The sequence below is a fragment of the Acanthopagrus latus genome, chromosome 18 (genome assembly GCF_904848185.1).
Source record: "Acanthopagrus latus isolate v.2019 chromosome 18, fAcaLat1.1, whole genome shotgun sequence".
NCBI lineage: Eukaryota > Metazoa > Chordata > Actinopteri > Spariformes > Sparidae > Acanthopagrus > Acanthopagrus latus.
The window spans coordinates 28,936,603-28,960,345 of record NC_051056.1 but is presented as its reverse complement, the minus strand read 5'-3'; the positions used below and the strand labels follow the sequence as shown (position 1 = coordinate 28,960,345).

Here is a 23,743-nt window from a genome sequence, read left to right as displayed (position 1 = left end):
ATGTGGTAGGAAACGTTAATTGGTAGAGGATTGTATATACAAATTGATTTTTTTTATTTTCCTGCACCTTTGGGACCTTAGTGTCCTCTGTAGTGCAACAATATCAGCAAGGATTTAAATTCAGATTCCTCATATAGCTAGTTAAACAAGTCTGTGTTCATTTTAAACAAGCTTTATCAAACTGCTGTCAAACAGCAATTCTTATTATGATTTGAAATGCTGTATATATGTAGTAATATAATATTGACAAATACAACTATGTTCTATAGTAAATCAAATCGTGTTTTAATAACCAAAACTGAATGCAACCGTTGTCTTCACAAGGATACTTATGACCTTAGAAATCACCTCCTCTTCTCTTCATACATGCAGCCTTTAAACTATGAGCTCATTGTTTGCTCCTGAAGAAAGAATCCTGCAGATGAGAAATAAAAAACCCTGCAATCTCTTCTTGCTTTCAGCAGATCAGTGAAATGGGAAGAAAAACACATCCCATATCTCAGTGTGTCCCCCACCATTCTCCATTCTACAAAATAAAGCACCAATTAAGTGGGTCTGGGCTGTGGTAGTTAAAAACAAACGCTGATGAAGCTCTGATGTCTATAACAGCATCCAGGTGCTCCTGCATATTAAGACCCTTTATGGTCACATAATTAAGGAGAGACACTATTGTCTTATTGGTGTGCGTCTTGATTCCAGGTGGCAAATGGCGTGATAATGCATCTTTGGAAATCAAGCCCAAGCTTGTGGCAGGCGGGGAACTGATGACATTTCTCTGTGGCCAGTGTATGACAGATTGTCAATGAAAGGTTGTTAAATCACATTATGTGCAATGATCGACTGTTTTCAAGCTGAATCAGGATCAACTTTATTTTGTGAGAGCAATAAATACACAGGAATTTGTTGTGCTAGCAAGACAAAAAAGAAATAAAAAGGACACCAAACTGCAAAAAAAGGCCCCAGAACCAACACAGAGATCAGAAGGTTGAAAAAAAAAAAGGGCAGACTTCACTAAAACAAAGCTCAATTCCCCAAAACAAAAGGCAGGCAATCCAAATCTGGCTCAAAGAGTGCAAAAAAAAGAAAAAAACTTGAGACATGAGATATATGAGCAGCAGTGCTGTACAGTAAGACATGAGGCGAACACAACAGACATCCATTCAGTAGTTGTTGAGATACACTGTGTGTACAAAGTAAACAGACTTGCATTTCTATTGGGTCCCTCAAAGATACTTTGACCTGAACGGTCAGGAGGTCTTTAAAGTCATCTGGATTCATTATGTGGGGAAAATCCATCCAATACTTTATGCTGCCATCAGCCATGTAGCAACACTAATGTGGCTAAAAAGCTGTGCTGAGATTGAGCATCTTTCATTGGCAATATTGGAAGAACTGCATTAACATCAAGGAATTCATTTTTTGTTCTGAAATGTCAAAGACATTTGGTCCATCTGTAATATCAAGGGCAGACAAAAAGAGGATTATTAAGAATTCAGTAAAATCACCCCTTCACAGCACATCAATATTCTGTGGCCATTGTGAAGAACTGGGTTCTGGCTTAACGAGGGGATCCAACAGATAAATGATCAAAAAACAGCACAGCTATTGTCCTTGAACTCTTAATGGCGTACTAATAGCGCAGGGTGTCAAGAGTGATTTTAACAAGAGCGTCCTGAGTCTAACTTTTTTTTTTTTTTTTTAATCTCTCTGCCTTTGGACTTCCAGGAGATATCCGTCTCCTCTCTCTCTCTCTCTCTCTCTCTCATCATCGCATTACGAACTCAGGCACGCCTTTTGCATAATCACCATCCTCTGTGTTTCCTCCTGCAGTCTGGATAAGGGGACTCATTATAGTAGAGAGAGTAGAAGGCCGGGGCCAGTGTGCATTGCGTAGGTCACACTGTTTGCTAAGAGAGAAAAAGATCAGGAACCTCAGCTAAAAAAAAATCTCTCTATACGAAAAAAATCTTACCATGGACTCTCAATACTGACACTGTGAGCCTCGATAAGGTCAAAATGAAATAGAGTAGATATATAAAATGTGATTTACTTCATGTGGTTTGAAAACTGATGTGCTGTCACTGTGTCTTCTATCGATTTCTTGTCTCTTCTGTGTCCATCTAATTTCCAAGCATTGTGTTCTCAAGATGTTTGAAATTGTAATCTTTATGTATTGATTGTGATTGTGGCATTTAAGCTTACCCGTAATTTCTCTTCTTATTTCTACATCTTCCCTCTCCACTCCTCTTCTTTCCTTCAACATAAAAGCCTGAAAATAAGGAGGACCACAGCAAAAGAAGAGAGAAAAGAATAGGCCATGGCTGAGGGGATGATTGCTTCTCAAAGTGGTAAGCATCAGACATTTACAGTCTCTTAGCTGTTTTGTTCCAGAGAGTTGTGTGTTCATTTTGGACGATTTCATTACTTTTGCGTCAGTCCTGGTGCCTTTGTGGTGCAGAGAAACAGACAAATAACAAGAGTCGAAAAGGCTTTACTCTGTGGTCTGTTTGGTCAGGGTGACACGATCATGTTACTCACTACCTGCAACCACTGAGTTTTACTGTGTGGTTCTCATTCAACTATTTCTTCTTTATTCCACCATTACACTTTTCTTACCTCCTTTGTGGTCAAAGCCAGCAGTGAGAAAAGTCTCAATGTTATTTCACCAATCAATGACCTTTTGTGAGACTTGCCATCATCTTATAAACCAGTTTAATCCAGATGTGCACCTTTAGCTATATGACACTGGGCCTGTTCCTTTCCAGCATCACTGGCTTTATGTTCTGCATGTCACACAGTTGCGTTGTCGAGTCATCGTCCCCTTTTGTAGCCTCTGGGACCGCTGACACACAAATCATTGTTGAATAATGCCTTGATCCCTCATCAATGCAGCCAGGACAAGCAGGTCAGATCAGCAGGATGTGTGCCTTCTAAGAATAAGGGTTCACATTGTCACCCTGGATTCTTTGTCCTTTAAATTTACAATGAGCCCATGAACTCTTCACACCTTCTAAAGAAAGCACCTATGATTGATAAATAATTTAAGATTATGGATTGCAAAGTACAGAGGGTGCAGTGTATAACTTCATGTGTTGCGTTCAGATTATAATAAGAAGTCGTTCTGAGGTAAGCGGTGGATTATTACATTCTTACTCATGTGTCTCATAATTGAGTTTGACGTGGAAGTTACAACAGTTATTTAGTTCATCCCATGGCCTTACTGTATGTTAATATCATGAAATGATAATGTGTATGTGTGACATGTCAGAGATGTACAGAGGTATTCTAAACCAAGGAAGAGTTTGATATGCGTGTATAAAACATGAGATAACCTACTCACTTTTCATGAAATAGCCTGACACTGTGAATCCAGGTGGAAGCCGATCCCTTGGTAATTTCAGTTCTTAAAGCCTCTTCAAATATTAAGGGATAAGGAATAGTGGTTGAGGGGAGGAAGGAAGCCATTACAGATACATTGTGAACCCAGATAAGATTAGACATGAATTTTGCAAAAGTGGTTGCAGCTGAATATTCGAGAAAGTGCTCTTCGTGTTTTAGGATGTACAATCTATATGGGACTTTCTTGTGTTGATGCAAAGTTGCTGCACTGTACTATACACACAGACCTTCAGAATGAGTAACTCCCCCCTTAAAGGGCGACTCCACCAAGTTTACACTTTAAAGTGTGTTAACAAGCATTAGGCAGTACTAGTCCAAATGTGAAACAAGTAATATAAAACTGTGTGTGACTCTAAAAGAAGCTGCATGCAATCTCAGACTTGCCTCCAGTGATGTCATTCAGTAAATAAGTTGCATTGTGGGTAATGGAGATGCCAGCTTCTAAAAAGACCAAAGGAAAAAAAAAACATAAAAAAATGTTCTGCCATATCGATTTTGATCATTTGTTTCCTAGCTCTCTGTAATGATTTAACAACAATATTGGAGTGCAACACTAAATGTTATTCAGAACAGCTATTCAGAGCCTGGCGCCTACATAAGCCACAGTGTAGCACAGTAGCCACTCACCAGACACCAGAGGAGGTAGTTTATCAGATTACATGCAGCTTTCTCTGGAGCCACAAATAGCTTTATTTTACTTTTTCACAAATACAGTAGTATTCACCAAGACCTGTAAATAAATATCAAAAGCCCAGTGAATACAATTTACAATGTCACATTGGTGGACTTAACCTTTAAAGCAGCACACACTGAAGACACTGGTTAGTAGAAGACAGAGATATGAAATAAGTGTTCTTGTCATGTAGTAATTTAGTTTGACAGTTTTTACTGACTGGCGATATAGATAATGGAAACTGTGTGAAAGGCAGTGGTTGCCATTCTTAAATGTCACATATAATCTAAGTAAAGTGTCTTGTTGACATCTGTGCTGTGCATTATGCTGTTAAACATCACATGAAATCAGATCCCCTTCAGGCATGTTTGTTTTGCCAGGCATGTTCAGTGCAGATCCATCATTTCTTAAGCCAATTCCAGCATTCATGCAACACAAAAGATCGTCTTGACAAGACTTTTAATTTACAAGTCAAACTCCAGTTGGTTTCATCTGCCAGCAGCCAAGCTTTTGTCAGATTTTAAATTGCATGTGTGAGTGTCTGAATGTGTGTGTGGGCATCTGTGGGGAGTGCAGAAATTCTTGCACGTATGTTTGTGTGCCCAAACTTCAGCATACGCATGACTGTGTTGGCAAGTGTGTATGCATCTGTGTTTGGGGGAGGAAGAGAAAGAGATAGAAAAGCAACAGAGGTGATGTTGTGTGAAGAGACGGGAGGCTGCAGACAGATAGTGTCGTTCCTTCAGTATCACCATTAAATCTTAATCTCCTGGCCCCTCATGGGAGGAGCCAGCCGAGCATGGGATTGTGTTTTGCATCTAAATCAAGACGTCGTGTTCCTTCAGAGAGGGCTTTATTGAGACAAAGTTTGATGTGTCTGTTCTCGACTCCACATACGTCTGGATGCACAGGCTGATCATCCAGATGCTGCTGTTTGTACTAAAGACTTGTTAAATTCAGTTGCCTTCTAAGTGTAACATCTCTAGTCAATTAAAAAAGATGGGGCGAGAACACAAAACTATCGCAGAAGGGTAGTTTAGTTATCAACCACTGTGAGGGCGTTACAGCAGGTTGCATCATGGGGGTGATGGCAGTCATTACCACCAGCCAAAACCAGAGGCTGTAATTACATACTTTATTTTTCTCCCTAATGATCACTGATTAAAAGTATTCAACATATTTACTTGCCGATCAGTTTATAGAATGTACTAGAAATTGCACAAATATTGGTTGAACTAATGTTATCTGTTTCATTAAGTCTGCTTTTATGATGCATGGGATTTTTACGACTTGAATTGTTGGGCCTTTAAGTTACGCAGCATACAGCCAAAAATATAATGCTGCCGGTGATCCTAGAAATGACAGATTTAGTGGAAAATCCACTTTTGTAATCAGAGAACTTTTAAATGATAAGGGCATTGACTTTAATCTGCCCCTGAAGACAAGCTCAACATTATCTTGATGCTTTATCATTCATACTGAACAAAGTGCACATCACTGGGTAATTGGAAGAATACAGTCAAATAAAGTACTGAGCAGTTAACGGTTGCAATAGCTTTTATATAGATGGCCGTGTTTAACCACTTCATCACCCTGAAGGTTAGAATTTAAGTTTTGTGTTGGTCAGTTAGTTGGTTTGTCAGTAGGATTCCACAAAAACTACTGAATGGATTTCCACAAAAATTGAGCGGCATCAGCATCTTAAACCAGAACAAATGGAGAGTTGGAATGAACAAAGAAAGCAGCTTCTGAAGACACACACTGCTCATTAAAATCAGGTCAGACTGTAAAATAAGACAGTGCTGATCAAATATGAATCAAGGTTCTGTACAACATAATCTCACTGTAAATGTTTTCAGAACCATATTTTAGTGCACTGTTTAGCGAGAAGGTAGACCACCATTTTGTGTCCTGCTTTGAAATGGTGGCTCACATATCTCAGATCAAACTGTGAAAATGAGGCAGCGCTGATCGAAAAATAATCAGACACATGTTTTAGTTTACTGTTTAGCTATGATGTGAGAAAATGTCTTTCCAGTCAGCCATGTTGAAAATGGATGCGGGTTGAACAGAGAGGGACACACATTCACTAACAGGCATGAGCAGCCACCCCGACTGCCAAAACAAAGAACAGAGAAACTCGTATCAGAACACACACAGTGGGAATGTGACATCATTCTCAGCTCAAGATGCCATTACTTATTTTTGTCAGAGAAAGTATGATTATTAATAATCAACACATCATATATTTAACCTTTTTAGGAGTAGTCATTACTCCCATCAGTCTTGTTTTAAGAGTGCCAGTAATTTAAATGACACTTTTCATGTCCAGTAACAGGCTGATGCTGATGCAGTCCCACTGATGATGATGGTGCATATGGCTCATGCTATCCAGCTCCAGTACAGAATTTAATGTGTTTGTACTGTGTGTAACTGATTCATCTCCCTGTAAACGTCCCTCCTTGGTGTGATTGATTGACCCAACGCAGTACATCAGTCAAGGCACGTTCAATCCCGTTAGATTTGTTTTGTGTTGACCTAAACTTTCCTCATATTCCACCTTCTTAAATCAGTCCTCTCAACAGCAGTATTGTCTTTTGTCATTTCTTGGCAAATGTTCAGTTTCTCAGGAAAAGTACAGATAAAGAGTAAACACACACCACCAGGCCCTTATCGCACTGAGGTGTGCTTCCTGCACATCCTCTATCAGCAGGAAACGGTCCGCACCTCTGCATCACCTTCTCATCTTCTCAGTTGGGAGAAAAGGGTGAGTAGTAGTCTGGACACGTTTCATTTCAAGATGCCTTCGGGGGTTACCCCTCAAAATTTTCACCTGACACACTTCATTTCCTGTGAAATGACACCAAAAAAAGTGTGACAGAGCTTTTAATTATGTTTCTCGCAAAAACACAACTGTTTATCCAGAGGGATAAGAGATTCTGGCGCTGACATTTGCGGATAGAGGACATGATTTGTGTTTTTTTTATTTGTTGCTGTTGTTTTTTTCTCTCCAATGAAGTGCTACATTTTCCCCAACATCAATTGGATATGGTATTATTAGATCTGGCTGCACACTTTCAGATATGAAAGGGGAAAATAATCTCTCTGAGAGAGGTAGGCTCTGACAGCACACTGAGATGTAATGGAAAGCCTGGCTGCTGTTTCAAAGGGAGAACATAGTAAGAGGACTGGTTTAGAGGAGGAAGCCTGCTCGCTGCAGAAAAACGACAAGGATAAACCATCAAGGATGCTCAATTTACTTTACCTACAGTCTGATTTATTATGGATATGATCTTTTTCCACAAACTCTTTTCTTGTAGCTTGAAAGCAGAGGCTCCTTAATGATTATAGGACCTGTTCAGTGATGGATGCAGGGCAAATAATATATAATAAATAACATAGATATTACATACTTTATGTGCTGGTGTTTAATTTCACAGTGATTAATATGAAATGGCATGATTTATAAGTATTTCTTCAGTGTAGATATGACATTTTTTTCTTCATAATAACATAGACTGGACATATTCTTACCCATTTTGTGAAAGACACATTCATGGTAATGGAAAACACAGCATCTTTCTTGTCTATTATAATTCTGTGCTGCCCACATGCCTCATTATTCTTGGTAATAGAGTCATATCTCCACCAAGTCTATTGATTCATTATTGTTTTCTCAACCCTTCCTTCCAAACATATCATTTGAAGTCTGGCAATTGCTTCGAAAATTATGCCAAATCATGCTGGGTTGTTGTTGTTGTGTGGATCTGCATCATATTCAGTTCTACCTAGTATTTTATGATTTTTTGATTTTGGAATGACAGGGGCAAAATATAATGAACAGTAGAGTTCAGCTAGTACTCGGCTTAAAACACCATCCGCTACAGATGATGTCATTTTTACAACTATCATTCGAGTGAATGTTTCAATATCTGTAAGCGTGATGATGGAGCATCTTCATTACGTGGCTGACTGAAGTTTATTCATTCAAGTTTATAGAATAACCCTGTAAAATCTGTTGTGATCAAAAACACGTCCTGAAGCTCAATTCTGATGCTGTTCTGTAAACAGTTTTCTAATAAATAATGAATAAAGCAACTTCTGATTAACTCATATCAATATCAGGTTTGAATTAACAACCTCCAGTTAGTTAGTTTGAACTCTACAAGTCTTAAATATCCATATCCTGCATCACTCATGTATGAATGTAGTATGTTTGTCCATTACTGCAACTAGTTGCAATTAAACAATTGTATTACTTAAATCTCTCCAGGAGGCACATTCATACACACACATACAGTTCACAACACGCACTGAAAAATAGGCCTTGTTATGCCATTTATTGATGATAAATCAATAGCAAATCTTTAGCACAAAGATCCAAAAACCTGTCCAAATAAGAACAGGAATTATCAAAAACACAGTATAAAGATAAGAATCGTAAGTAGAGAAAATAATTACATGTTTTGTAGTTGTTTGCTTAAACATTTTAGCATATATTGTCAGTCAAAGTAGTGTTCATGTGCATTTCCTCTCCCCTTGAAGGAATAACCACCTGTCACTTGTGGAGTTCTTGTTGAGTTGAGTATGTTAACTGTAACATAACTGCAGTATTCTCTCAGTTCTCATCAGGAGTTCCCCAGTTGCTCAAATGTCAGCTTATTTTGTGCCACCGGCATCTTTGGGGCACGTGTCTCATTTCCTAGAGGCTGGATTTGCAATAGAAAGTCGTCATCACTTATTGTTTAGTATGGCTAACCTTCCATTATCCACTGACACTGTCCTCAAAATGCTATTATTGGCTGATGAGGGAAATGCCAGCAGTGATCAGAATTTTTGGCCTTGATTAGAGAATATTCACCCCTTTTGTTACTGTCAAGAATGATCAAGAGGAGACAAGGTTTGCTAAGTGAGTGAACGTGACTGGGAACGCCATCATCATCATCTCGGTAACACTGCGGCCCCCTCTTCTCTGAGAGAACATATTAACATGCTGGCGCGCTGTCATCCCTGGTGCCCTACTTAGACCAGATGGGCCTCATTCAGGTCTTTCACAAAAACACAGGCGTGAAGGGATCTCAAATGTCAGTCTCAATATCAAAGAAGCCATAATTAAGAATGAGCAAGAAAAAGGACGTTCACTTGTGTGCCGTTGCGAGATGGATTGCCTCATATCGGGGCAGAACACAGGTTTATACCCAAACCTCAGAAGAGTCCAGCACAAAAATAGTACGCAAAAAGTCTGGTTTGTTTTTCAGTGGGGCAAATATCATCATACTAACATGAGTCATGAAATTATTTTAAAAATGTACCTGACGTCTTATGTTATATTAACTCAGCTACATTTATACATCTGTAACCAGGCCTTGATTCAAAATTTCTACTATTATTTTTGTACTTTTTTAAGATCCAAGCTTCTTAGTTGTGATTATCCAATCAATAAATACATGTATTGATGGGTCAAATGATAGAGATGTCACTTGTGTATTCATTAGTAACATAGTCATAAGTTGCAGCCTGTATTTTAACACTGGATAGACCTACACCTGCATCACAGTTATCATGTTACATACATATTCCTTCTCCATTCTTTGTTATTTATGTATTTGGACATTGTTTACACACAACTAACTCTCCACTGGGCATCCATGGTGACACAAGATAAGGTTACCAGGCATTTTTTGCTGCATCTGCACGGCCTCAACAAATGCAAACTGATATGCATGTTGTGACGAACAGGAGGCTTGTGAGGAAACTGTAGAGAGAGCTAACCTTTGAAGATACCAGAGGTGAATAAAAGAGGGAGGAAAGCAGGTGTTTATTAGATGTTCCTGTTCAAGGCTTTGTCCTCTCATATAGCCCACAATTATTGCAAACCATAATAACAGTATGAATTGTGGGAAATCAAAGGCTACGCTCCCTGTGGCTTTCTTCCCCTTGTGTTTGTTTGTGTTTTTTGTTTTTTTTGTCTGTTGTTTTCCATACAGGAAACGCAAGGCTTCTAATTAAGTCTTGGAGGGGGAGGATGAAGCGTCTTAGTCGGCCAACTGTGAGCGGCTATCGCAAACTCAACTTCTATGTTTAATTTATGTGTGCTGTATTATTTATGGATGCCGTGATCTGTGTGTATATGGGGGCTTTATGCAAACTCTGGGTCTGTGCAGTGTTTGTGAGCGTGGGACAAAGAAAGAAAGACGGAATCTAAAATGTGAAGCAGAATACTGAATGCGTAGCTGGATGAAATATAGTGAGGTCATTGTAAATGTGGTGTGGCCTGGAGTTCATCTGTTTCCATGTCTCCATTTCCATCTTCACTTACTAAATTTTGAATTCACTGCACTTTACAGAAACGCTTTCCCATGCACAGATGTAGTATGTAAACACATCGTATATGTGCATTCTCAGCAAAATGATCCTAAACTGAAACACGACCCCTCAGAGCCTGACTGGTATTTCACCAGACTGGCTGATGTTGATACTGATATTAGGGAAGAAAAAAAAAACAAAACATACGTAATGGAGACACTTTTTCTTCCACAAACATCCTCTAAAGCCCTGTCTCTACAAACTATATCAAGGTCGAGAAGGTGGACAGGGTAAAAACATCCGTGACACTGCAGCCTACAATGGCCAAGGGGCCGTGTTTTTACGTAGCCTCCACTTCAGCCTTTAATGTGCAGCGATGCGGCTCTAGCCCACTGAATATTATTGGCAGGGCTAAATCCACACCTCAAAAAAAGCCTTGGATCAGCAGGTGTGACTGGAAAGGATAGCCCGGATTTGAAGAAGGGGAATTGCAGGGAAAATAAATATTGCATGGAACATTCTCTCACAATACAGTTGAAAAGGAGTGGGGATACAGATCAATAGTAGTAAAGGATCTGGCTATGCACAGATACAGCTACTGAGGGAGGGTAATACAACTTCAAATACCAATGGTACGAATTTGGGCTTTTGGGCGTTTCTGTAGTGCTTCTCCTGTTCAGTGACTGCTCAGACTGCTTTTCACTTTCACACACATTCATACACTGATGGCCATGCAAGGGGCCAGCTGCTCATCAGGAGCAATTTGGGGTTCAGTTTGTTGCTCAAGGATACTTCGACATGCTGCATGGGGAGCTGGGGATTCGAACCATGACCTACCAACCTGCTCTACCTTGTGAGCTACAGCCACCCCGAGCTACAGTGCAGGCTTGTGATGATAAGAAAGTCCAGAATGCCTCGTGATTTACAGTGACAGTAATTTAAACTAACTCCTCTAGCCTTGGTTTTTAATGAAGCTTTTGGTTACAAAAATGTTTTTCCATAAGTTTAAGAAAAATGAAACTGGTACACCGTGAAAATAGTTAGTCGAACTGTCCCATCACTGTCAATTAGCTGTCATTAGCTAACTAGCTTGTAAGGCATAATGTCATGGATTATATCGGCAGAATGAAGCAAAGAAGATTACAAGCATATCACAGCAATCAATCCATGTTGTGCAGTTGTTGACCACAGAGCACTCCCAGCCAGACACAGGCGTCAGAGCAGAGCGGGTCTTTAGCTGGAAGAGTGAAGCAATAATGCAGATTAGAGTGTCCATGCTTGGTCAGCACGTACGATGCTGACAGCACAGTGACTGATTTACATTTACAGCAGCACATCGGAAAACATGGACACTGTATTTCTCAATAGGAGATTATAAGAATAGACACGATGTCGAATAAACCTACACGATAGGGTTTACACCGCAAAAGAGATTCCCACTGTAAGTCTTATGTAAAGAAGGAGTGCTGGTGAAAACACTATGACTGGCTGGAAGTGCTGATAGGTAAATGTCCAATGGAGCAACCACAATGAAACAAACAAGCCTATGTCATGCAGGAAATTAAACTGAGAGGAGCAATACTGCACCTAACAAGCTTACAGCACTTTGAATAAGGTGATTGAGAGGGAGGCAGTTTCCCGGGCAGGAGCACTGGACCATCAACCTTCAGTCTCACATATCCTATGGCCCTTGTCCAAGAACTACACACACACACAACAAGGTGAGACGAGGCACTTAAGGGCCTTTGCTTCACTGGAGCTGCTCGGTATCCAACAGGAAAAAAAAAAAAATGGTTGTACTGCAAACCAAATATCCTAGATGAGAATGCACATAACCAGATTTGGAAAGCTTTGGAAAGCAAGCAAATGGAAGCAGTCCTGATAAGAGCTTTAAGTAATAGTAATTGTAAGTAGTTTGTACTTTTCACCCCATTGACAGCACCATATCATCGCAATTTGTGTCCTTGCATGCTTTTCACAGTACAATCAGTGCACAAGTTAAGCTTAGTGTAATTCCTCCAGCTTGACAACACAGTACTTATAAGCCAAATAGTATTAGTGTGAAGCTTAAAGATAAAAGTGATTCCGACCATGTTTGCTTTATTGATAGTTGCCCCCACCAGTCACACTAGCACTAGTAATTCTCTGCCTCATTCAAGCTGTCTAACTTGCAAGCTGCAAGTAAAGATGGTAAATGGACTGTATTTATATAGCAGTTAGTCTTACCAGCTGCTCAAAGCACTTTACAACACAAGTCAGCATTCACCCATTCAAGCACACATTCATTATCTGGTGGTAGAGGCTGCTATACAAGGCACTACCTGCTCGTCAGGAGCAATTCATAGGCCAATGGAAGAGCGATTGCCCAATGATATTTTGAAATGTAGACCAAAAGAGCCGAGAATTGAACCACCAACCCTCTGATTAGTGGATGACAGCGGGACCATGGCCACTGCTTATTTCTAATTCCAAAGTCTAAACCCAAAGATACTTGGTTAAGTATTATGTAAGAAAACAGTTAATAGAATAGCCCTTTCAGCTCTGATACAAACCATAAAGATCCAGTTTGTAAAAAAGTGGATTTCTCATTCCAACTCGTCAAATTCTGACATTTTTAGTTTCCAAACTTGTCACATACTGATGCTTGGGGATTGTAGACGGTCGGCCACCATCTCAAAGTGTCAGTATTTTACAAGCTTTATACCTTTGAAACTTTTCCACTGAAACTAAATCTGTTTCATAAACTACCAGATTGGTGTCTATGATGTGTTACTATTATTGGCACAGTGGCTCAAAGGTCAGCGCTGTCACCGTACAGCAAGGAGGTCCTCGGTTCAAGTCATGGTCCAGGCAAAATCTTTCCCTGGGGAGATGGCATGTCCTTCCAAGTTTTGAGAGCTGGCTTGAAACTGGCATTGCGCCCTGGGTGCTGCACAGTTGCTTTCCACTGTCTCTAATACTGAGGATGGTTAAATAGAGCAGATCAATAAAACATAACTTATTTGAACCGACTAATGGACTACTGCCTTCTCGAGGCAGGAGCGCAGAGAAGATCACTTGCCAACCAGTAGCCGAAGGGTAGCTAGTTTGATCCCTATCAGTGACAGAAGGGTGCACTCTTAACTGGAGGCCTTTGCATCTTTGATGGCATCATCCACCCCCAAGTGCCTTTGGGCAAGTGACTAGACTGAACCCCACATTTGCTCCAAGGGCACTGTACTCTGGCTGACCCTGTGCTCTCATCCCTCTGATTGAATACATATTCATTTGTATGTATAACCTAGCTATGCAAAGAGATTGATCCTTGAACTGCAACAAAAACAGAGGTGATGAATACATTGTGCTGAAATGAGCATACACACAATTTGATCTCTGCAAGCAGACACTCCCAACTGCTTACAAAGACTATGCTGTATCTAGCCGAGGTAAATGAGCCAATATCGGTGCTTTGTAATATAATATCTTGAAAACAGGAGGAGGAACCCCTTTCTCCCACCACCCTATTTTACATGATGAGTCCTCTTCCTCTTTAGATGGGCTTAGTCGTCAGCCATTTACAGGGAAATATACGATGCAGGTAGCTCATAAGACTACATTTTATGTGTTCAATTGGGAGTCGGAATGGTCGTGAGTGATGAGTTCGGTGAGGGAGTGGACTTCATTTTAACGCCTGACTGAAGGTGAACCTGACCTCTCGTGTGGGCTGGAAGGATGGTAAAACACCAAGCAGTGTAGCATCAGCATACACAGCAAGTTCAGTGGCTCAGAGGGGTCATTACCCCAAGGAGATGTGCTAGGAACACTGCCAGGCCGAGGCCATTATCACTTTGTTGGTACAGGTGATTGTGGTTTACTGTACCATAAAAATCATATAGTGCACTCATCCTAAACTATATTTAGTTCGCCTGCTGTATTTACAGATATTATGTTTATGAGTCACTTTCCATTTATATTCAAAGAGACAGTTCACTCAAATCACAAAAACATCTACACTGTATTTTGCTCGCTTTTAAGACATTTTTAATGGACAATTTTTTTTGGCAGTAAAGATTAATGAAATCCATATCAAGAATACTTTTGAGACAGCTGCCTTAATGAAAAAGAAAAATGTAACAAAAGAAGCCTCTTTGGGAATAAACAGGGAAAAAATGGCATTTAGAAACTAGGCAGTAAATAAGAGATGGCAAAGCATGCTGGGATGCAGAGGGGTGTGAAGAAATTGGCCATTTGTCAGCTTGGATAAGGTCACTACGTTACTCGCAAACGGCTCAGTAATTGACTGTGGTTGGGGTGTTATAGCTAATAGTGGCTCTAATAAAAAGCATTGGAACTTATAATGATGTTATCTCATTTCCAAACAAATGAATATCATCATCAGTGCCATCATCATAATTAAGACACAACGGCCTGCAAACAGCAGGAGATGTGTCAAAGGGCAAAGAAACTCCCCCAGACGCTGCGTTGAGGATTGATCCATGTACATGCTGTTTAATTTGGGTGAGAATGAGATTAAGAATTAATCACTGTGCATAGACTTAAAACGAACATGAGAGGGTATTACTATATCAGTATTTATGGGATGATAAGCGCTTTGTTTCTGGTCTAAGCCACAGCTAAAAGGTTAAATTTGTGGCATCTTACTGGCATGTGGCACATACGCACAGCTGTGAGTAGCCTTCTTAATTAAGTTTGCAATGCTTGAATGAATGCATTTGAGATAGAACTTAATTGCTTTTATACACACGCATTCCAATCATATATTAACAAATACATGGTGAGTGCTCAACTACAGTAATAGAAAAATAGAATTGCGACAAAATCGCAGTGCATGTCACATTACAATTAAAGACACTTCCATAAGTGACCACTGAGCTTATTTATATTCATCCACACTGCGTTTGTATGCCATAGTATATAAGCTCTTGTCACCATTGTTTTCACAAACTTGTAAGAGCACCATAATGAGATGTGTCAGAAAGCAGGAGCGTCTTTTGATGGGACAGCAAACATCCCTACAGCTGCACAATGAAGATTACTAATTATTACCACACACTGTAGAGGAATTATTACCTGCTGTGCATGACCCTCCTGGCAAGTAATACATGAAAGCTACTTTCACAGCTTGGAACTATCTTCGAGTCTGGAGAAATGAAGTGAAAAGACGAGTCTTTGTTCGCAGAATTTGTCCTGCCAACTACTGTTGTGCATTTTAAGTACCGTTTTAAGTTATAGTTATAGTGTGTGTCATCTCTTGGAAAAATATCTAAATCTTTTTTTTTTTTTTTTTGACAGTCTGACAATATGTTTTTTTTACCCTAAATGTATAAATCTGATGAGAAACATATAAAGGTTTTACATGGGATGTAGGAAAATTCAATGATTATCACAAAGTACATGCTGCAGATTGAAAAAATCATAATTTACTGATTTACAGCATACTATTTATTGATCTTATACTTCTAAAGTACAGCACAGCTCATAGTTAATTAGCATCATACCTGTGTATTTGTCTTTAATATTTTCATCCTTGCATTGCTGACTTAATTAAAACAGGTACCCACAGTAAACCTTTGTGCTGCATGTCACTAAATGCAACCTAAACTTAGACCAGAAATAAAGTGCTTGACAGCGCATAACTAATTATAGAGCAGTACCTTTTGTATATTAATTTTTAAGATCACATAGTGATTTACTCTTAATGTCCTCGCCCACGTTTCACAGCATACAACACCTACTTCACACATAGCTTTGTTCAGAACTTTCTGTCCCTCTGTTTAGTCATGCAGACACGATTAGGGATGGAGGTTTTAAAGCTTAGCGCTACACATACATTTGTAAATGTTTGGATGGGATTAGTTTTTTTCACATGGTCCAGGAAAATTTAGTTAATTAAAAGTAAGTCCATGCTGCAGATTGAAGAAATCATCACTTGATTTAAGAGGTCTGATTTGGAAGATATTCGATTGATGTTTCTCACGTCCAACTGGACAGATAACGAAGCTTTGGGTTGAACACGCACAGTTTATTAATTCTCTACTTCAAAAGTATAGGACAAGTCATGGAACCAGTCACTGACAATTAATTAACATAAACCATAATTAAAACCATACATTCAGATTGTGTTTCTTCCATATTTGACATCTTCATCCAAGCGTTGCTGACTTAATTAAGACACCCTCACACCTATGTCATAAAGATGTAATCTAACCTCTTAGCTGCTGTTTAGAGTTAGGGTTAGGGTTAACTAATTACAGTGCGCCTTCCGGTATCATTTTTTAACTTCATAGAGCTTAAATCGGACCCAAAAAATCAAGCCCAACCCGACCTGAGCCCGTGCACGATGTGTCTGAGCACGGCTCAGCACAGCCCAACACATCAACTGTCATTATGAGCCCGAGCCCGATTGAAACCGACATTTTTAATACGTGGGCTGTTATAACTGACGATATGTTTGCTCTCTTCTTGCATTTTGGAGAGTGATGTCACGTATGCAACAAGTCACGTTTTCATCATGAGGACAAGTCTATATACAGGTAGTTTTTCTTGTTCTTTCTTTAATTCTTGTGGACGCGCTGCTTTAACAAAATTTCCCAGTCTGGGATCAATAAAGTAATTCTATTCGATTCGATTCTATTCTATATAGGCACTGATGTTGATTTTTACAACAAACAACAGAGCAATTTGCGTGTCTACCTCTGAGCGACGACATTGCGAAACCCTGCCATCTTACTGCTGGACACACTGAACTCAGATATCTCTTATCATCGTGCAGAGGAGGCCTGTCTATGTAAATGACTCCTTTCGTTACGTAATGAAAGGAGCTGAATCTGAACAGCCTGCAGGAGCGCTGGTTTACCAGTGGGTTGGCTGCAGAGACCATGCAGGAATCACTTGTCCAGGCTCAGGGAGGACCAGCTTATATATGTAGAGACCAGAGAAAACATGTTTTTCATAATATAATGTTCTCATCTATGTTGAACACAATACACACCTACTCCACACATTGCTTTGCTCACTAAGGTCTCTCCCTTGTTTAATCATGCAGGCACTATTAGAGCTGGAATCATGGGGGGGTTAACAATGTCACAGCTCCACATCTTCTCTTGGAATACACTTTTTTTTTTTATATTCTGCATATAAAAACAGTCCATCACAAACTCACAGATTCATTTTTGACTCTGTTGACTCATCAGGCATAAATAACTCAAATAAAATAGATTTTCTGAGCCACAAGAAAAACGGATGATGCCAGTTCAGCTTCAGGAGGGAGTGGAATACCATATACTGTAGTTAAAATCCCTCTCTGCCTTTCCCGTCTGTTTCACTTCATCCATCACGACCAAACATATTCAAGTGGATGCAAAACTGAGCCAGAAAATCTAATCTAAGAAACATAGGCGCAGAATTCCACTTAAATTGTATAAGTCTACTATTTCATTAATATAAAAATTCCAATTTGCATCCTAGACAACAAAAGATACCTATTTTCTTGTATCTCATGCAACAGTTGTTGTATCCCACTCTTGTTACATTTCCAATATGCCCCAGGGATATCTGAACAGGACAGCTTCTTTCTGCATTGTCTTTGCAGTTTTGGTTGTTTATGTTTCTGTTGTCCACTCCATTGTGAAAAAAAAGATGAATTGCTCCTGCCTGTTTTTGTTAGCCTCACTGTTGTGATTGTGTTGTCATTCTCAACAAGACTGCAGCTGTCAAACCAGGCTTCTATTTAATACTGTCACATGGTAGACTGTTCCTGGCAGCACCCTTGTTGCCCTCAAGGTCTTAATAACTAGCTTTAGTCGCTACTGAGAAGGATGAATGGCAGTGGTGCCAGGCAGCTGACTCTCTGTGGCACCCTTATCTTTCAAGTTGTCTTTCCCAGTCTTGTTTTAATTAGATTAAAAGTTCTCTGTACCCCTGGGGAGGAGCTGCAGGCCTGGGCCAGTGCCCGAGCCATTGTGTGCAGCTCAAATGCTGCCAAGGTTTCTCTGCCAGGCTGCTTAGATTGCTCAAACTGTGCTTGGGTCAAACATCATGCAAATGTATTGGCATTGACAGTGTTTAAGGTGACTCATTGGCTGAAATGTGTTTATGAAGCTGCAAGTTTACCCTTGTTTGACTTTTAACAATAGCAAAGAAAGTGTTTTTTCTCAAATATTTCAGTTGAAAGATACTGTACCATTGACTCGTTAGCTTTTCAGTTGATCCCGACAATTCTTCTTCAGTAATTGAACGTTTCCTTTTTCCACCCACCTGCTTCTTTACGAGTGATAAATGATCTGATTAAGCATGACAATTACTTGTAATTAGCAAGCTTGAGTAAGTTTAAACTCCAAGAATGCACTCATGACACATCACTGTGAGCAAAGTGCCTGTCATTACAGATCATGTCTAGATCAGTGATTTTTTCTTATTTGGCTATTTATCAGCTGACAGATGTACGGGAAGCACCTCGAGGGTATGAAAGCTGTGCTATTAGGAAGATGTGCAAACATCAGTTAGTTCCATGTGTTTGTTTCTTTAAGGATGAGATGTTTAAGCTCCTTATTTAAAAGGAATCAAAGCAAAAATCTGCTTTGAATGGAAAATCATTGTCACACAGACTCGTGCTGTTTTACTCAGTATTCTCAGTAATATTTAGTTCAAAATTGTCTGGATATATTACCTGACCATTACATCCTACATATTCTGTTCAAACATCTGACTGAATTCTTGTCAATAGAGGTGAGAGTCTTCCTCAAATTGTTTGAGGATCAATGCTTGATTCAGAGCAATTCCTGATTCAATAAAAAGAAATGGGGAGCCATAGTTAAGCTCTTGCTCCAGTGCAGATTCATCGAGTCTTACAACTAATGTGACCAGGCATACCTTTTTTTCAAACCCAGGACATTGTACAACAACGGTGCGAACCACAGGAACACAGTAGTACAGGATGTCTTTGCAACTGGAGGTAGTTGTCAGTTGTGTTGGAGAGGTGCCAGATGACTATTTCTTCTAAAGCTGCACAGTATTTTCATTTGAATTGATGTGAGGGTGATTCATTATAATGCAGATCAACCCAGTTTTTATTCAAAGAACAATACACCCTTGAGCAACTCTTCCGGTACAGAACCCCAAAGGGAAATCATGCTGTGTTAGCTGGAAAACTGCACCGACATTAACTCAGAATAGCTCTTTTAACTCCAGCCTGTGTGTCAGATTTAAGGTGGCTTACTTGGCATATTTATCTTTAATTTTGGTCTGTGAAATCTGCCTCTTGAGGTAATTTGCCTCAGTTAAACATCGGTCATGATGTACAAACTTCAGTGGCTCTGCAGATTCTGCACCACTAACCCAAAATGTCTCCCTCAACATTGCAGTACAAGGTACAGTCACATCAGATGAGTTAAAACATGGCACTATTTTTAAAAACAGAACTGACTGGAAACAGATTCACCTTTGTTTTCTTAGAAAGCTCGTTAAGAAAAGCAATGCAGCATGAAATCGGAGCTTACGAAGCCTTAATTTTACATGTTAGCACTCCACCGAACATTCAAGTCGGTGAGGCGTGTTTTTATGGGACTTGGACATAATAAAGATAATGCTGATGATATGGCAATGTGCTTTTGCTGCAGCTGCCTTTAATTGAATACGAACGGGGTGACAAGCAATTACACTGGGTGGAAAGTAATAATTAAACAAACAGAAATAGTTTTTTTCAGATAAGCAGAGACCTTTCCAAGGAATTCTTAAAGGCCAGCGGTGCCGAATGGAGATTGCTTCAATGCGCTTTAAGGTCCAAACCAATGATGAATATCTTGATAATCCAGCTTACCTGCCCTCCTCGCTCAGATATTGTGCTGACAGCAGTAAGATGTGTTTGTCAGTTAAAGTAGTTTGAACAAAGCTGGTGCCAGAGCAATATTTTATTTTATTTATCTTACCTCTGCTGCTATTCATTGCTGCAATTCATTACCCCTGTGACAGTCCGAGCCATGGCGTACACTGATATGTGGGGAAACGGGTTGTAAAGTGTAGGGGAATGTTCTAAGCCAGACATTTCTATTCATTGTAAAGATAAATAGGATCACATTGGAAGAAAGGAAGGGATAAAAGACAAACATGTTTCATGTCCTGCTGTATTGATCCAAGAATAATTATTTGCTCACAAACAGATTTTCATTGTCCAAGTGAGACGGTAGCTCAGCAAGTAACATTTCAAGTGTTTTAAATGATTCAGCAAAGACTGAAGTGATCCACATCAAAGTGGAAGGGTCGGGTTTCATTGGTAACAGACATTTGATGGTAGCGAGTGGGCAGAACTTGAACTGCTCCTATTTTAAATTCACATACACCTTCAGAAGTGACCATAGTTAGGTATTTTTTGCCAAACCATGATCTTTTCATAACCCTAACCATGCGGTTTGTGTTTTGGAGACTGGGTTGTACAATCATCATTTGTGACCCACCACAAGTGTGTGGCCCCATCTGTTTTTGCAGAGACCCTGCCCACTGCCTCTCCTAAGATACTTCCTTATTATTGTGCCATGTCATGGAGGCTTCTGGGCATCAGTGACTCTGGGAGAAGATAATTGATTATTCAGTCTCATTCCCAGGTCTTCGAATTCCAACAATCCCAATGACCAACAATCTCTGTTTGTATTGGACAGTATGGGAATGCTACTTAAGAATCAACTATCTTTTTCTAGAACTGCATGTGTGGATTGTGTGTTTCAAACTGTAACCAAAGCATCCAGCACAGTATATTCATACATATATACATACATACAGTGCATCATCCTGATTGTTAGTTTGTGTTGAGAAGAGGGACAGAATCTCACTGGACCTGAAAGCAGTAATGAGAGTGAATTTCAGGCTCTATATGAGGATGCTGTTGATGAAATTAGTTCATTTTTTAAAAGCAGATACCAGACAGCTTGAGATGAATTATCCTGCACAGTTGTTTTGAAGGAAACATCCATTTATCTCGGCTGCTGTTTGTTCCTTATGCAGTGCAGTTGATTAAATTGTGACCCTCATCACTCTGTCAATAAACAGCGATTTATATGAAAATAATCAATGCTTGTGAGTTACTCTACAGTCTCACTCTGTCAGTTGCACAGGGAAGCATTACAAACTTGTTCAGCTGATAATTACTCCATCCCATTTGCACTGATGTAAAGTGTGCTTGTTCCCCCTTGTATGACCGACCTGTTAGGAAAACACGACCTCTAGTCAGAGATTAAACAGTGCTCACAAATGTGGCTTTTTTTGCTCCTTGTGACAAAGAGGACAAGATAATGAGTTCTGGGGGAGAGGCTTTTTGGCACTGTCGAGTGAAATCCCTTCCCTTGCAAATGAAGGCTTTTGGCAGCACATCTTAGTGTCTCTAACTATATTTACGGGAGAGGAAAAGGAAAATGGAAACCGAGGAGAGAAGCCCAACTTGACCTCGTGCTGTGTCATTGCGACTGCTCGTTGTTTATCTTTGTGTATTCGGCAGGATTGAATGCATTGTTTAGAGGATTATCAGTCATCCACATGGACCAGCTATGAATGCAAACTGTGATAATGTTTCTGTCCAGCCAACATGGAAGTGTAAAACCCTAACAGATTACTAGTGACTGTGGCAGACTAGGGGTGCTGGCCATACCACAGCGAGATGCCAGGCGACACCGAGCAATGCACCAAATAAAGCTCGCCCACCATCGAATGAGCAACTTTAAAGTCAGTATTCCTATCAATTAGTATGCTTAAAAACAGTCATCGTCGTCAATTTGAACAAATATCACAGGGAGAATTTGGCCCGTCTTGTCTTCCCATACAACCATTTTGTACCTCACATGGCAGTAGCCTTGATAGCTCCTGTAGATTTTGCTGTAAGATATATATGAGTGGCGAGTTTGCTACATTTAATAGGCCCTCTTAGCTTTTAATGTGATTAATAAAGAAGTAGTCCTTAACCTTCTGCACATAGATATACAGCCATACACCTGAATTCAAGGTTCTCTCTTTTTCTTTCTGAACTAATGTGAGTTTAACTGCCTACTCTTGGTTTGCCTTTCCACATTCACCTGTGGTTTGGTTAAAAGAAATCCTTCAGATCCAGTCAGGCGTCAGTCAGTTAATAGGGCCACTAGCTCCACAGCTAACTGAGCGGCAGCAATAGCAAGATGATAGCCACAGTGATAGTTAGCAAACAGCTGCAGTCCGCCAGTATTTCTGGAGCTGCATTTGAATTATGGCCATGTGTTATATAGTACACCTTACATACATATGTAGACTTTTGTATGCTGTGTTCTGTAAAAGGATGGTGTGGATCAAAATAATCAAAGGGCTACACTCCAAACAGAACAGCAAGAGAGACAGCAGACATGATTAACATACAGTTATGTTGTGTTTCCACGTGCATCTGTGTTCTTCATGTGTATCTGTGGTTTGAACATGTGACTAAGCATAGATGGGAGACACAGAGAGGAGGAGGAGGAGGAGAGGTGAGATAGAGACAATGGATGCTGCCTTGCTTTGAACAAAGACGTGGCCCTTTGCAGACAGCTTGTTAAAGCTGCAGAGGATGAGTCAGAGAGCAGTCCCCTTACAGGAGCCCTTGTTGTTCAGAGTCCAGTCTGGTTTCATCTTGTCAGCCTTGCTCAGGGCAAGTAAAAATTTTAAAAAATGAAAACTGCTTCACAGGAAGTCTTCCCTGTGTCCTCATCTTGACATTTTCCTCTCCATTAAATCACCTGGAGGCTCCACAATAATTTCCTGTCTCAGAATGAAGTGAAACAATAATGTTAACTGAACCATCACCCAAATGGCACGTTATTCTGCTTCTCTGTAAGATCTATTTTGATTCATGCATGGTCATGTGCATTCTTTAACAGAATATACTGACATATACAAGAATGCTTTAGATTGCTTGAATAGGCACATATAGATACAGCCGCACTTCCAAGTGAAAATGTCTGTAATGGCCATATGACTAAAGAAAGTACATTTTGATTTGCATCTGCTGTGAAAGCAGTGCAATGATCAGATGACAGCAACAACAACGACTTCATCATCTGTTTAGCCCAGAGCTAGTTGTTACTGAAGCATGAACATGGTTAGGGAGACGGAGAGGCACTGCGTCATCTACCCAGGATAAATACAGTATTAACTCTCATCCTGAAGTAGCCAGAAGTATATCACTTCACATCCTGTTTATTGCAGTTTAGATATGTGGGCCAATTCTGCCAAACATCTAGGTAGCTTTTTAAATTCATGTTTAAAAGGATGTCTCATTAAATTGGTTCCATGCTAACCTTACAGGTTACTATCACTAATAGAGTCTTACACGGGTCTATTGTTAAATCTAAATACATCAGCTTTTACAGTGTTGTG

At 39.9% G+C, this 23,743-nt stretch overlaps 1 protein-coding gene across 12 annotated transcripts in view; it reads left to right on the top strand.

The window, feature by feature from the left end:
* lingo2 (leucine rich repeat and Ig domain containing 2) overlaps positions 1-23,743 on the top strand; it is a 210,959-nt gene that overhangs the window by 120,829 nt on the left and 66,387 nt on the right. For all 12 annotated transcript variants that reach the window (XR_005071131.1, XR_005071130.1, XM_037077163.1 and 9 more), the window contains one exon: positions 2,269-2,348. The gene's annotated coding sequence lies outside the window, so the exon portion shown is untranslated. The remainder of the gene's footprint in view (positions 1-2,268; positions 2,349-23,743) is intronic.